We start from the raw sequence: 6,003 nt of genomic DNA, 5'->3' as shown, positions 1-6,003 counted from the left end.
AGCCCAATTATGTGGTAGACTGCAGTCTAGGAAGACGTCCTGGGAGTAGGACATTGACTGGGCTTCTCTGATAGGCAGGGGGAAGGTTTTGTCATTGGAAGGCACGTGGAATGTCAGTCATGTTGATGTTTACTCTGAAGTGGGGAGGGGAGCAGCCTGACCCCTGAGACCTGGCTGGACATCACTGTTGAGGTTCCAGCCAGATTTCTCAGCAGGGTGCTGTCCACACCTTCTGTACATCCTGGGGTTCCCTTACCTGAGTCTCCTCCCTGATTAGAAGACTGCAAATGACCCTGTGGACTACTGTCTACACACCCCCTACCCCATGACCCTCCATAGATGTACAGAATTTCACCAACCCTGCCTCCCTACAGCCCCTGTGGAAGGCCTGGGTGCAGCCAGGGTCCCACCTTGGAATAGACAGATGTAGGTTCAGACCCAGCTCCTCCTCCTTACCACTTATGTGACTCTGGGCAAAGCCACTGTGCCTCTCAATGTCTCCCCAAGCCTCCTCTCCTGCACAATGGAGATCATCCTGGCATCAACTCCCTAGGGATGTCATCAGGCATGTGTGAGATAACACTTAAGAAACCTGTGGGCTGGTATCGCATGTAGGTAATGGACAAATTAGACATGAAATGCATGAAGGGATGGTAGGAATTATCCTGGAATACAACTAAAAAGAGGCCTGGGTTCCTGCCATGTGATCTTTGAAATGTCCCATTCCTCCTGGCCTCATTTTCCTGTGTGTACTATTAGAGGGCTGAAATTTAATAAATTCTGATATTGTCATCCTCATAAAAGCTTGCAATGGTTAAATGTGTGTTTAGATTCAGACCCAAGGGCCACATCTCAGCCTATGTGATAGGAGCCACCTCAATGGCTCCAAAAGGTTCCCCCACTTCCTGGTGGACACATCCTTGTGTCATGTCCTCCCCTGGAGTGTGGACTGACTTAGTGACTCACTTCTAACCAATAGAGTATGGCAGAAGGGATGAGATGTCACTTCCAAGATTCAGTTATAAAACGACTGTGACTAGTATCTTGCTGTTTCCCTTCTCTGTTCTCCTTTCCTTTCTCTGTGTTGTCCTCTCTCTGTCTCTCCCTCTCTCAGATCCCTGACTCTGGAGAATCAGCTGCTGTGTTATGAGCTGCCCTATGGAGAGGTTCATGTGTCCTAGGATATAGAGAGGGCAACGGACAGAGGGGAGCTCAGGCCATCAGTCCTAACTGAATCCTTCCAGTAACTATATGAGTGAGCTTAGCATTGGATCCAGCCCCACTTGAGCCTCAGTTGAGACCACAGCCCCAGCCTCCTGAGAGATATCATGGCAGAAGCACCCAGAGAAGTCCTGCTGGATTCCCAGGCCCTGAAAAAGGAAGATCTACATGTTCATTGTAAGCCTCTAAGATTGGGGTAATGCTTTCATACAGCTGTAGATCACTAACACAGGGACATCCAGCATCCACCCCTACCTTTACCCTCCCTCCCCTCCTCTACTCACAAGCCCTCTCCAGCCACACTGGCCTTCTTTCTGCCTCCTCTCTGGCCAAACTCACTTTTTTCTGGACTTTTTGGCCATTGATTCTTCCCATGGCATACTGGTCTCAGTCTTTTGCAGGGGTGGTCCCAATTATCCCTCTCATTATAAATGTCACCTCAGTGAGGTCTTTTCAGACCCATCTCCCACCCTTGAAGTGATCTTCATCTCCCCTTCATAGCACTGTGCTTTATTTCAATTTTATGCTCGCACTTTTCTTCTGTTTTAATGGTCTGTCCCTCCTCCTCCCCTCCAGATTGTGAGCTCCTGGAGGACAAGGGTCATGTCATTCATTCACTCAGAGACCCTGACCATACTTAGCCCTGGAACAAGATAAGTGCTTGGGACCTAGTTACTGAATGAGTAAATGAGAGGATCTCAAGGCCCTCGTCCCAACTTTCCTCCATCTGACCAGCTCACACTGTGGAGATGAAAGCTCACAACAGGAAGTGAGGTCTGGTTGGTGGCAAGAAAATGGCCAGAATGACCCATGGGTGGCTCCTCCCTGGCTCCAGTTGCTCCAGCAGAGCACTGTGGGCACTGCCTCCCTGGAGGCCAGTGCTAGCCCTGCACCCAAGGGAGGACAACCATGAGCAAAACACCTCTGTTGAATGACTTCAAGGCATCAGCTCTCTCAGGTCCTAGCAGGGCAAAGGAGCAACACCCATGAGATCCAGAGTCATTGATGGGAGCCTTAGAACATTTTCTTGTCCCTTTACTGCCAGCACTGGTACTGGGGTCCAGTTCACTCATGAGGCCACATCACTACAGTCAGGTCAATGACTCTGCCTCAGCTTCCAAATGAAGCTCCCGAGGCTCGAACAGGTGGTCTTGGTCTTTGTTCAAGGATGACACATACAGTGCTCTGCCACATCCTTCTGTACCCCAAGTCTCAGTCCTCCAAGCTCCCACACCTGTCTCTCCTGCCAGCCCTTTAGACCTGATTATCTGCCCACAGCATCTCCCAGCCTGGACCTACCACTGCACTCCAGCCTGGGCGACCAGGTATTTTCCAGAATCAGCCTCCTGCTTTGCCTTCTCTGTTTTCTTAGTCTCCATGATTGTCGTAATGTGTGTTACTTTAAGTCTCAGGGAACACCTCTGATACTGTTTTGTTTTTTTTGTTTTTTTTTTTTTTGAGATGGAGTCTTGCTCTGTTGCCCAGGCTGGAGTGCAGTGGCGTGATCTTGGCTCACTGCAACCTCTCCCTCCCGGGTTCCAGTAACTCTCCTGCCTCAGCCTCCCGAGTAGCTGGGATTACAGGCATGTGCCACCACATCCGGCTAGTTTTTGTATTATTTGTAGAAACAGGGTTTCACCATATTGGCCAGGCTGGTCTTGAACTACTGACCTCAGGTGATCCACTGCCTTGGCCTCCCAAAGTGCTGGGATTACAGGTGTGAGCCACCACACCCGGCCTGATAATGCTTTTGGTAGCCCATTGGCTCTCCCTTTTCTGGCCAATCTGCCGTCATCTGCTCTTGGTTCTGTGCACAGCCTTGACTGCGGTCACCTGCAACTCTGGGTAAGAAACCTTCCCAGCATGCTAACTCTGCCACACTAACCAAGGTAGCCCCTGTACACTCCATCATCCCCACATGGGATAGGGTTTTAGATGTCTACAAATGTGTAGGGAAGAAAAGGGGTCTCATCCTATCTTAGCTAGAAAATGATTATGAATTCCTGACAAATTGGTTTTAAAATGTGGTTTTACTCTTCCTAAGGTGGCACTCGGCAAGGAGAAGGCCATGTTCAGTCAAATGCCAGGATCACGAAGCCCAAGAGCAAGAAGCCAGACAAGTTCAAAGTCCGGTATCTCCCAGGCTCTTCTGGAGCTGGAGATTAACTTGGACCTCAAGGCTCAGTTCAGGGAGCTGAATATTACAGCAGCCAAGGAAACTGAAGATGATGGTGGTGGGAAAGCTATCATAATCTTTGTTCCCATTGCTCACCTGAAATCTTTCCAGAAAATCCAAGTCTGGCTAGTATGTGAATTAGAGAAAAAGTTTAGGGGGAAGCATGTTGTCTTTATTGCTCAGAGGAGAATTCTGCCTAAGCCAACCTGAAAAGCCATACAAAAAAATAAGCAAAAGCATCCCAGGTGCCGTACCCTGAAAGTCACGCAGGACTCAATCCCCGAACACTTGGTCTTCCCAAGTGAAATTGTGGACAAGAGAATCCACGTGAAACTGGATGGCAGCATCTCATAAAGGCTCATTTGGACAAAGCACAGCAAACAATGTGGAACACAACGTTAAAACTTTTTCTGGTGTCTATATGAAGCTCACAGGCAAGGATATAAATTTTGAATTCCCAGTTTCAACTATAAACAAAAATGACTAAATAAAGTATATTAACAGAAAAAAAAAAAGTGGCTTATCCTGCTTGGTGGAGTGAGAAAAGTTGACAGCAAAAAATAGAATCTGCAAAATTCTGATAGAAACGACAAAGAATCATTTCAACAATATGACCAGTAGACGCTTGTCTTTTATGTATATGAAAATCATTTAAAATATGGAATTTAAGGTAAAGCTAACTCTGTTTTCTAGGGATGGCTGGAATAAGGACATTCTGTTATTTATTTACTTTTTTTTTTTTTTTTTTGAGATGGAATCTTGCTCTTGTTGCCCAGGCTGGGGTACAGTGGCACAACCTCAGCTCCCTGCACCCTCTGCCTGCTAAGTTCACGTGATTCTCCTGCCTCAGGCTCTGGCATAGCTGGAATGACAGGCATGCACCACCACATCCAGCTAATTTTTGTATTTTTAGGAGAGATGGGGTTTCACCATGTTGACCAGGCTGACCTCGAACTCCTGACCTCAGGTGATCCGCCTGCCTCAGCCTCCCAAAGTGCTGGGTTTATAAGCGTGAGCCACAGCGCCTAGCCTTGTTTGCTTTTTAAAATGCTTTCTAACCTGAAAAGAACCTCAGAAAGCAAATGGTCAAATCCTCACCTTTCGCAGGTGAGGCAGCTAAGGCCCAAAGGAAGGTTGTGTCTTACCTAATGGCACCAATCCCTTCACCTGTCTTACAAAATGGACATTATCTTATTCCTCTTGCTGTCTTCAGATTCCAAGCTGGTGCTTTTTATATGCAGTAGTAGGTACTCAATTAGTCTAATTTAGAAGAACTGAACTTTATTTAACACTGTTAACAACGTCTTGAGATTTTCTTACTACTCGTTGTAGGTTCACCTTTGTTTCTGGTGAACCATGGCAAAATAAAATTTCTTGAGCACAGCAATTTGAAATAAACAAGGCTCCTTTCCAGACACTGAGCAGAGAGGAATTACACTGACAATTCTGATTAGCTTTCTGTATCCTCTCTGAGAAACAGCACTCTAAAACCATCTTAGCTGGGCTCAGAACAGCCCAGACTGTAATATTATTTACCAGTTAATTGGAGGCAGGAAGCCAGCTCTGCTGCCCAACACACACAGCAGCAGAGACTTGAGAAGACCTTTATCCATTGCCAGAATGGCTGAACCCAGGCACTCTCCACGGCTCTCTTTCCTCTTGGTCAGCTCCAAGCATGAGATTTATGAACGTTGAAGAGGTTCCTAGTGCTGTTAAAAGGTAGGTGTTTCAGAATATTAGTTTCTATGGAACTAAAGCTTAATGACAGGACTTTTACAAAACAATTTACAAAACAATAATTATATGGACAAAAAAACCCACACTGATATGACTGTATCTTAATGGTGGTGTTTTTGTTAAACATTTAATTTTAAAGTAAGATGGCCTCAAACAAATATGTTTTTCTGAAAAATGAGCATGCTGGTGAATTTTACCTTTTCTCTGATGATGCTCTAAAGATCTGGTCTTCTGGAAGAACAGAAATAAAAGATATCGACAAATCACCAAAAGGATTGTATGATAATTGTGAAAATTGCTATTATCCAGTTTTGCTAGGGTCTCTTAAAAAATGGAGTTAATTGTGGACTTCCACAGTTTCTAATTCTTAGGTCTAAAACTGAGAAGATTGTGTTCTTTTTCAGCTGTGTGCCTTGTGAAAGTACTGTTTATTGCGTGACATATGAAAAAAACAGCTGTATTTGGAAAATTAGGATCATATCTCAAAAGGCAAAGAAATGAGTATCTTTCTTAACCAAAGTTATTTGCATCACCAGATGCGGAAAATAATTCGAGTCTTGGCTCTCCGTAAAATGGTAGAAAACGAGAACCATTCTAGACCATAGATGCCTTCAACCATTAGGGCTTAATTCTATCCTCAGCCCCAGGTTGGGCTGATAGAAGTTTTTTTGTTTTGTTTTTGTTTTTGTTTTTTCTTTTGTCTTATAAAGTTAAGAATAAAATTGGCTTGCAATTTACAATTAAACTTTTATGATTATATTTCGTGGGTGAGGGGCACATCTGTGAGTTTTCTTGGTAGCAATTTTAGGATTTTTCTCTAAGGGGCACGTGTTATACAAGAGCTTGTGGTGGGCAGCTCATGCTGCCTT

The 6,003-nt window shown here is 45.2% G+C and overlaps 1 pseudogene; it reads left to right on the top strand.

Moving 5' to 3' along the window:
* The first annotated feature begins 1,328 nt into the window (after positions 1-1,328).
* LOC105474634 (small ribosomal subunit protein eS7-like) lies at positions 1,329-5,753 on the top strand (annotated as a pseudogene).
* Positions 5,754-6,003: the final 250 nt, after the last annotated feature.

The sequence above is a fragment of the Macaca nemestrina genome, chromosome 1 (genome assembly GCF_043159975.1).
Source record: "Macaca nemestrina isolate mMacNem1 chromosome 1, mMacNem.hap1, whole genome shotgun sequence".
Classification (NCBI taxonomy): Eukaryota; Metazoa; Chordata; class Mammalia; order Primates; family Cercopithecidae; genus Macaca; species Macaca nemestrina.
Note: the sequence above shows the minus strand (reverse complement) of the source record. Positions and strands in the feature narration are given on the sequence as shown.